The following is a 9,643-nucleotide window of genomic DNA, read 5'->3' as shown; positions in this document are numbered from 1 at the left end:
TGAATGTTACTTTTCACTGCCTTCGTTCAGGATTGAACTCAGCAGCTTTGGGTAACTGTAAACTTTGATACAACGTCTAGGACCACTCGGCCATATGTTACTAGGTTCGATACAAAACACCTGATGAGGGCCGGAGGGCAAAACGGCCGAAACGTTGTGACTCAAACAACCAAGATGAGGAAGTCAGTCCGACAATCTCAATCAAAGCGTCGGATGTGTGGTTCCAAAACGTGACCAACTCACGTGGCTAAGCACATGTTTGTCCAAAACACACTTCTGCAAACAAAGAATTCTCAACTAACCTATTTTTACAATATATTTTTAATTCGTATTGTTCATTCTTTTTAGCCGACCTTTTTAATTCAGTTTCCATAAAAGAATGAACAATTAATTCTTTTTACAATACAAACAATATCTAATTATTTTATATGGAATTTAACAATTGCGAACTTCTAACATTCCAAGTCTAAATCTATTTCTTGCTGACAGGTTTCGAGTCTAAGCTTATCCCAATCTCATTTTCCACTTATCTAATGTTCTTCTTATTTACAGGAAAAGGGGGCAAAAATGACCTCAACTACCGAGCACAAAACTAAGCAACATGTAACTACTAAAGCAAACGCGACTAGGTTTTTCTTATAACGTATAATTCACGTGACGATGTCTATGGAATCACGCAAAACATAAGAAATAAATGTTAACCTTTTCCTGTGACACACAAATAAGTTAAGAAAAAATAAGGAAAAAAGAAAAATAATTATAATTACCGTATATTTCGGCATATAAGACGACCTTTAAAGTTAACAAAAAAATCATCATTAAAAACCAATCTCTCATGAGATACCAGGTGTTGAAATCTAAATGTAAACTAAACAAACATGGTTTCGTAATTTAGCAGTCGACTAATACAACCGATATATGATAACTTTATTAAAATTTGCTCCAATTTTGTACCCCGTCTTATCTGACGATCGCTTATACGCTGAAATGTACATTACAACGGTTTCTGTTACTTTTAACAACATCAAAAATGCAGTCAAAAGTCGCGTCAAGTGTGGCTGCTGAGGCTTCCCGAATCTTCCTCCTGCAGCGCTTCTGCCGCAGATTCTCGGTGCGGGAGATCTCAATGGAGTTGACAACCTGGTGGACAGTACGTCGCCAGGTATCATGATCAGCAGCGAGACATCTGGAGGTGGTCAATGTGGCAGTAACCGAGGGATTTCTTTAGAGAGTCTTTATATCTTTTCCAATGCCCCTCTGTCACGACGGCCAGTAGAGAGTTTGCCATATAAGACTATCTTGGGCCGGCGATGATCGTCCATTCTGGAGATGTGCCCGATCCAGCATGGCCTCGATGCTGGTGATTTCCGGATATATATATATATATATATATATATATATATATATATATATATATATATGTGTGTGTGTGTGTGTGTGTGTGTGTGTGTGTGTGTGTGTGTGTGTGTGGTCGTCGTCGACGTTTTGTTGATCTTTCTTTGTTGGTGTTCTTTTTTGAGTCTTTTTCTTTTCCTTCTTCTTTTTATTATTATTCACGAGTTCCTATAAAAGTCACCATCAGAGAGTGCTACTGACAACAACTAGTTATATGTCTTGAAGTCTAGATAACAACAAGCTTGTTCAAATTTCCAGTACTTTTATATTCAATAACTATTCCTAATGAATTTGCGTCATCGCAACAGCAACTTGCCATTGACTGGTAGCAACCATTGACCTTAACTGGACACTGGATGGCAACAGGCTTTCCCAAAATCCGATATCTCCTTCCACTTATCCAGTAAGGGCTTGCTGAGTTTTCTCTCCTCTTCCCATCCTCCTAAGCTCTTTGCACCTCTTTGATGTAGCACTAGTCAATTCCAACTCCATCGTTTTATTTTCAGGATGCAAGAGGAATTATTATACTTATTTCACTCACTAGTAGTTGTCACACAGGTCATCATCGGAGATTGCTACTTGATAAAAACCGATGGTGTTCCCTAGGTTCTGGGTGACAACAATTCTTCCCAGTTTTATATGTAATCCTCACCTCTTTCGACAAACTTTTGCAAATAAATTTGCGTTCTCGAAGGAGTCGCTTGACGTTGCTTTCTCGGTGACAATGACTATTAGTATCGACTCGAATTTGGGTAGCAATAAGTCTCCACAACGTTCCGGTCTCCTTCACACTAATCCAGTGGGAGTCTGGTAAGTGCTTTCACTCCTCGGGCTTTCATTCCTCCTTGACCCTTCGACTATTTTGTATAGTGTCAGCCAATACTGGACTCTAACCTTTTCCTATGTTTTTAGAACGTTTAGGGGGATGAGAGCATATGGGTAAGGGGGAGGGAAATGAGATGGGAAGGGAAATGAGACAGGCGAGGGAGAGATATGGGAAGAGGGGGTGGATGGGAAGTCAGTCTATAATTTGCAGCTTCCTTTTTCTTGATTTTATTTTTATTTTACTTCTCTTGCAATTTCAATATGGCCAGTTGCCGATTGTCATTCATTCATTGTTGTTATTATTATTAGTAGTAGTATTAGTAGTGGTAGTAGTAGTAGTAGTAGTAGTATCATTGTTAATATTATTATTATTATTATTGACTCACAAGGAGCTTAAACACAGGTCATCGAAGATCTCTCCTTGAAAACAACCAGTTGTGTTCCTGGAAGCTGAGTGACAACAAGTCTCCGCACTTTTGCAGTACTCTCCACCTCTTTTGATAACATTTGCAAATGAATTTACATTATTGCAGCAGCTGCTTACCGTTCATTTCTCGCTCGCGGCGGCCATTGGTCTCCATTGGAATTTCAATAGCAATAACCCCCCCCCCGAGATTCTAGATTAGTGCTCTCTCCTCGATCTTTCCATCCTCCTTTACCCTTCTTGGATATTTGGTATCACACTTGGGGGGGGGGAGATTATTGGAATAGATGAGAGAGGTGATAGAGACCTTATAGGTATGCAGCTTCAGTGTTCTTGGTTCCATGTAACGCTTTTCATGTTTTGCTTCTGCTGCAGTTTGTTTGGCGCGCGCATGTGGCTCATGTTTATTGGTTTCTGCATTCAAGGGTTTTTCTTAATATTTTAGCTTATTATTATTATTATTATTATTATTATTATTATTATTATTATTATTGGCTCACAAGGAGCTTTCACAGATCATCAAAAAAATTTTCTTTGAAAATAATCTGATGTTCCCTGGAAGCTGAGTGACAACAAGTCTCCCAAGATTTTCAATACTCTCCCCCTCTTTCGATAACATTTGCAAATAGATTTGCGCTATCGTAACAGCCGCTTACCATTGATTTCTCCATTGCAACGGCCATTAGTCTCCACTGGAATTTCAATTGCAATAAGCCTTCCCAAGGTCCCAGTGTTCTTCGCACTTGTCCAGTGGGTATTTATTTGCTCCCCCACCGAGCAAATTAGGCACAAGGCCAATTTTTAATGTTAGGAGTGAAGGGAGGAGGAAGGGAAAAAGGGGACCAGCTCCCGAGAGGTGGGAAATGGGAGCTGGTTAGAGGTCAGGTATGTGGGGTTGCCCCCACATCTGGTCCTTGCTTGCAGCATCTGTCGGAACAGATGGTATTTATTTGCTCCCCCACCGAGCAAATTAGGCACAAGGCCAATTTTTAATGTGAGGAGTGAAGGGAGGGGGAAGGGAAAAAGGGGACCAGCTCCCGAGAGGTGGGAAATGGGAGCTGGTTAAAGGTCAGGCATGTGGGGTTGCCCCCACATCTGGTCTTTGCTAGTCATAGCTAGTCCTAGCTAGTCATAGCTTGCAGCATCTGCCGGAACAGATACTACACTTTGATCTTGTCACCCGGGCCCTGGAGGGAGCGCAGGCCAGTGGATGTCTTGTCAAGGATCTTTCCTCGGCATTCACATCCTCCTTCCCCATCTTTTGCTTTTCTTTGGGAGGGAGAGTGATGGGGTAATCGGAAGAGGTGAGAGAGGGCATACAGAACGTATACGTATGCAGCTTCAGTGTTCTTGGTTCCATGTAACGCTTATTCATGTTTTGCCTCTGCAGCAGTTTGTCTGGCCCGCTCATGTGGTTCATGTTTATGAGTTTCCGCATTCAAGGCTTTTTATTATATTTCACCTTAATATTATTATTATTATTATTATTATTATTATTATTATTATTATTATTATTATTATTATTATTAATGGCCAACAAAGAGCTTTCACGCGGGTCATCAATGATCTCTCATTTAAAACAATCTGTGGTGTTCCCTGGAAACTGAGTGACAAAACGTCTCCTCAGATTTCCAGTACTCTCCACCTCTTTCGATAACATTTGCAAATGAATTTGCGTTATCGTAACAGCCGCTTACTATTGACTTCTCGCTGGCAGCGGCCATTGGTCTCCACTGGAATTTCAGTGGCAATAAGCCTTCCCAAGGCGCCAGTTCTCTTGGCACTTGTCCAGCGGTGGTCTGGTCAGCGGTCTCTCCTCCGTCTTTCCATCGTCTTTGACCCTTCTTGAATATTTGTTTTTATTATTGGCTCACATGGAGCTTTCACACAAGTCAACACACGATCTGATTGGAAACCTGGAAGCTGAGTGACAACAAGTATCCCCAGGCGTCCAGCTCTCTCCACCTCCTTCGAGAGCATTTGCAAATGAATTTTCATCATCGCAACAGCCGCTTACCATTGATTTCTGACTGGTAGTGGCCATTGGTTTATACTGGAATTTGAGTGGCACTCAGTCTCCCCAAGGTCCCAGTTCTCTTTGCGCTTGTCCAGTCGAGGTCTGGCCAGCGCTCTCTCCTCGGTCTTTCAGTCCTTAATGACCCTTCTCGGCTCTTTGGTATCATTTTTTTTGGGGGGGGATTATGAAACAATGGAGGGGATGCCTGATGGGGGGGTGTAGAACTTGTAGATATGCAGTTTAGGTGTTCTTCATTCCCTGTAACGCTTATTCGTTATATTGTCTTGTATTATTCTCCGCATTCAAGGGTTTTCCTTATTATTTCAGTCGTTTTTATATATTATTATTAGTATTATTATTATTATTATTATTATTATTATTATTATTATTATTATTATTAATTACAGGAATAAACGTAAACATTATTTCGCAGAAGATGATGGAACTTGTCAGCTGTTCACAACAAGAAGTCGAATCTGACATTTGTTTATTGTCCAAGTTTCCTAAACGCTGCACAATTGTCATCGCATCATCACTTTTCTTCATTGATAAACAGAAGCTGCGGATTTCTACGTCCACCACTTCCCTCTACTCGTTATTCAGGTCTTGTGTTCCTTGATTCCAATTTTGAATCTAGCCTCCCTCTCCTCTACCTCCTACTATCCCATTCTCTTCTTCTTCGTCTTCTTTGGTCGTTATTTTCCCTTTCTTTTTTGTTTTCTCTTTAATTTCTTTCTTCTTTTTTTTCTTTTTTCGTTTGCACAACCTTTTTCTTTTGCTTTTATTTTTCTTCGACGTCTCATTTCTTTTCCTTCTTCCTCTTTCTCTTGATATAATTATATTTCATCACCTACTGATTTTTCTACTACTACTACTAATAATAATAATATTTTTATTCTTGTGTTTTCGTCATCGTCCTCCTCATCCTTTTCAGCTTCGTCTTCTTATTCTACGTTTGTCCGCCCCATCCTTTTGCCCCTTTTCTTCTTTTCTACTGTCTTGTAAATTGTCTGTCACTCACTCTTTTTTTCCGCTTGTTTCTTCCTTCTCTCTTTTTTATTATTTATTTTTTTTTACTCACGTTCACCCCTTACAAGAGTTATCACAACTTGGACGTAAGAGGCTACTATTTGGGACCATGCCTAGAAAAGATTAACAAGATATTTGTTTACATTACATTTAAACTTCTGAACATCAGTGCAGTCAGGCAAGCATGGTTGCAGGAAGGAGATTCGAAAGTTCGAGGGAAGACACAATTTGAGTAGCAAGTTTTATCGCATTTAGCTACCTTAACAGTGAAGGGTGTGATTTTGTTGTTAAGCGTGTTTGTCGATGTTATGTACGTCAAAAGGATCTCATTCTATTAAAATACATGGAAAACTGGTAAAGTAATGCAACATTGTGGCGATGGAGCAGGAGTTGAAGCTTAGTTGACAATGCGGGACCTATTAGATTGAAGACTCTTATTTGGATTTATCCAAAATAAAGAGACTACCGTTAGATGAACCAGCCTAGATGTGGCATCAATACTCTATATATGAGTGAATGGTACTCTTGTAGGGGTACAGGATAGTCTCGGGTGTGAAAATTCTTATAGCACGATTAAGGAAAGCCACTTTCTTTGCAGCGGCCTTCGCAATGTCCTCAATATATTTGTTCCAGTTCATATTGCCCATAAATTTTAAGGTGAGAGTTTAAAGGACAGATTCTCAAGCAGGGAGTTATTTGTCATATACATCGGTGCTTGAGGAGACTACTTGTAATTGTAAAAAGAAGAGCAGCCTAGTCTTTCTAGCATTAAACGTTACCATACATTTACGACCCCCTTCCACTACAGTTTGGAGGTCATTTTCTAACGATTCTGCCATTGTCTTATTTTAGAGTACATCCGTTCTCCCTTCACACAAATAACAGAGCGTTGTATCATCAGCAAATATATCAATCTCGGACACAGTGTTATCAGGGAGATCGCTAATAAATATCAAGAATAATAGTGACCCAAGCATTAACCCTCGAGGCACTCCTGAATTAATGTTATTCTGTTTGGCTATGCATCCATAAATGATAATCTAAATGTTCTTATTGCCTAAGAAGGATCTAATTATATTCAGTATACGTCCAGTTATACCATACGGGGTTTTATTCATTGGCAGCTCTTCGTGCCAGGCTTTTTCAAAGGTCTAGAATATATAAAAGGATACAAATCTTATCCAGTGCATGGTATATGCGTTCAGAGATGACTGTAAAAATATCTGCAGAATGGCATTGCCAAAATTGTCAGTGGGAAGATTCTTTTTTTTTTTGCAATCTCTTTACTTTATCTACCTTGATTGACACTGTTTTTTGCAGTTTCTTATGCCGGCTTCGAGTGTCTTGTTCATGAGCATGGCGAGCGTTTATCTTTTCTTAAACGAGAAGATTGATGTCAGCACAGTTTTCATTAAACCAGTCCTGATTTTTCTTTTTCTTTAAACCGACTCTGACTTTGGCTGATTGAAAATCATTCTTCTTCCAGGTCGTAAAAATTTGTTGGGTTTATACAAAGGTGATGTTCGGTGGTGTGTTGGTATTTTGTTTTTACCTTTGTTAGGTGAAGTTTTCAGAGGCAATTTTGTCCGAGGTTTCTGTTTTAATTAACATTTGTGCTTCTTTCTGGTGGTATATTTAGCACGTGTGATGACCAGACGGTTTTCAGTCACACAGCCATCTAGGATTAGTGCTGATGTAGTAATGCAAAGAAAAAAAACAGTCCCACTCAAGATTACAGGAACAAGAAAACAAATGGTGGCAGTTAAAAGCTTTAGAATTGTAGGGGTTTTGCAGAAGTTCACGACCTTAGAAATGTCCATACCGGTGTAAAACAAATTTATGGCCCTATCAGATCTTCAACTCGAACACTCCTTGCAGCAGACAATTCCACCGTCCTCAACGATCCACAATCAATTCTGGATCATTGGAAGGAAAACTTTTGTCACTCTACTCATTAAAGAATCTGCTGCAGATGAGGACTTTCTCAAAATGGTCCCACAATACCCAGCGCAATTATGGATGAATGCACCACCATCATTTACAGAATTTCCAATTGCGATGGAGCAAATGACAGTAAATAAAGTCCCACGGCCTGATAATATCCCTATCAAACTTATCCGCCATGAATGACAACATCTGAAAACAAAACTATTCACTCTCATTCTTAAGATGTGGGAAGAACGTGAAGTACCAAAGGATCTGAAAGACGCAGTAATAGTAACCATCTTAAAAAAGGATGACCATAAATCATATGGCAATTACTGTGGATTTGCCGTTTTGTCCATAATGGAAAAAAATCTTTGCTTAAATACTACTGAATCGTTTGCTGCAAGTCACGGAATCAGTCCTCCCAGAATCCCAGTGCGGCTTTCGTGCCTCTTGGGCGGCAATAGAAATAATTTTTTGTGCTAGACAGCTGCAAAAGAAAAGCAGGTAACAACAGAAACCCCTATTTATTGTATTTTATAACCTACAAAAAGCATTCGATAGCGTTCCAAGTGATGTAATGTGGAAAGTTCTAAAGCAATTTCGTTGACCAATCCATTTTATAGAACGCATCCAGACACTGCATGACGGCATGCCAGGATATGTATCGCACCAGGACAAGGAAACAAAAAAGTTTCCAGTTACCTGTGGACTAAAACAACGTGTGCCCTTGCGCCTATTCTTTTTTCCTTATATTTTGCTGCAATGTTTCACAAATTAGGTACGGTTATCATGGGGGACTTTTCAAACCTGCTAGGCTAAAATCTCAAAGCCTTGTGAAATTCCAACACATCACAGAGCTTCAATATGCGGATGAGAATATGGTCCTTTGCCATTCCAAGGAAGACATCCGGAGGTCCGTAAACAACTTCACAACAGCCTACCACCGCTTCTGTCTCTGCTGATATTGGTATGACAAAAGTGTTAGTACAGCCAGTACCCAACACCGTCTTACATGACGTAAACATTCACATAAATGACACTCCTCTTCAGCAAGTAGATCACTTTCCATATTTCGGTAGCATAATATCGGAAAAGTGCTCAAATGAGAATGAAATAGAAAGCCGAATTAACCTCGCCTATGGAGCTTTCAGTAAACTGACGAAGCGTGTCTTCAAAAATAAACATCTTCCAATAAAAATTAAACTCATGGTGTACAACGCGATTGTTGTCCCAACGCTTTTGTATGGGTGTGAGATATGGACTATGTACCAAAATGATCTCATTAAACTCGAAAAATTCCACCAACAACAACTTTGAGCTATACTATAATGGTATGACTATGTAACCAACACAAGCGTTCTTGAGAGACCAAACAGCTGCAGTATTGAGGCCACCACCATGAGGCATAGACCACGTTGGTTGGGGCACATCCTCAAAATGGATGAAAACAGGCTCCCTCGACAAACTATGTACTCAGAGCTAACCCCAGGAAAAAGATCTATCGGCCGCCCTCTACAGCGATACAAGGACCAACTCAAGTCCACCCTAAAAAACACCGGCTTTGATCGTCACATCTGCGAAACACCATTTTAGGATCGGTGCATGTGGCGCCAATCCATCATACACGGTACCAAGGGATACGAAGCAGAAATAAGAAGACAAATGGGGAGATCAAGAAGAAGACAAGAAAATATCGTGTTGAACAACCCTGCAGCCTGCCAATAATTGCTTGCCTTCTCTGCCCAGGCAAAGTCCATGCTCTGATTGGTCTGAGAAGCCATCTGCTATCCAAACACTGAGGGAAGAGGAAATTTAAATTCTCGGATAAGAGAAATCGGCCAACGACGACACCGACTTTATTTAGTTTCTTCCAGCCTTAAACTCAGTACTATAAAAACCTGTTTTGAATAATTATCAGATCTACGGTTTGAATAATTTCCAAAATGAAAGAAACAGACTTCATCAAATAAGTCTCACATGCCATTCTTTGTTGTTTGATCCGTTTAGCTTTCGACCTGATCCCC

Source organism: Euprymna scolopes, chromosome 19 (genome assembly GCF_053919585.1).
Source record: "Euprymna scolopes isolate OS-2025 chromosome 19, ASM5391958v1, whole genome shotgun sequence".
Lineage (NCBI taxonomy): Eukaryota > Metazoa > Mollusca > Cephalopoda > Sepiida > Sepiolidae > Euprymna > Euprymna scolopes.
The sequence above is the reverse complement of the archived record's forward strand: the minus strand, read 5'-3'. Positions refer to the sequence as shown.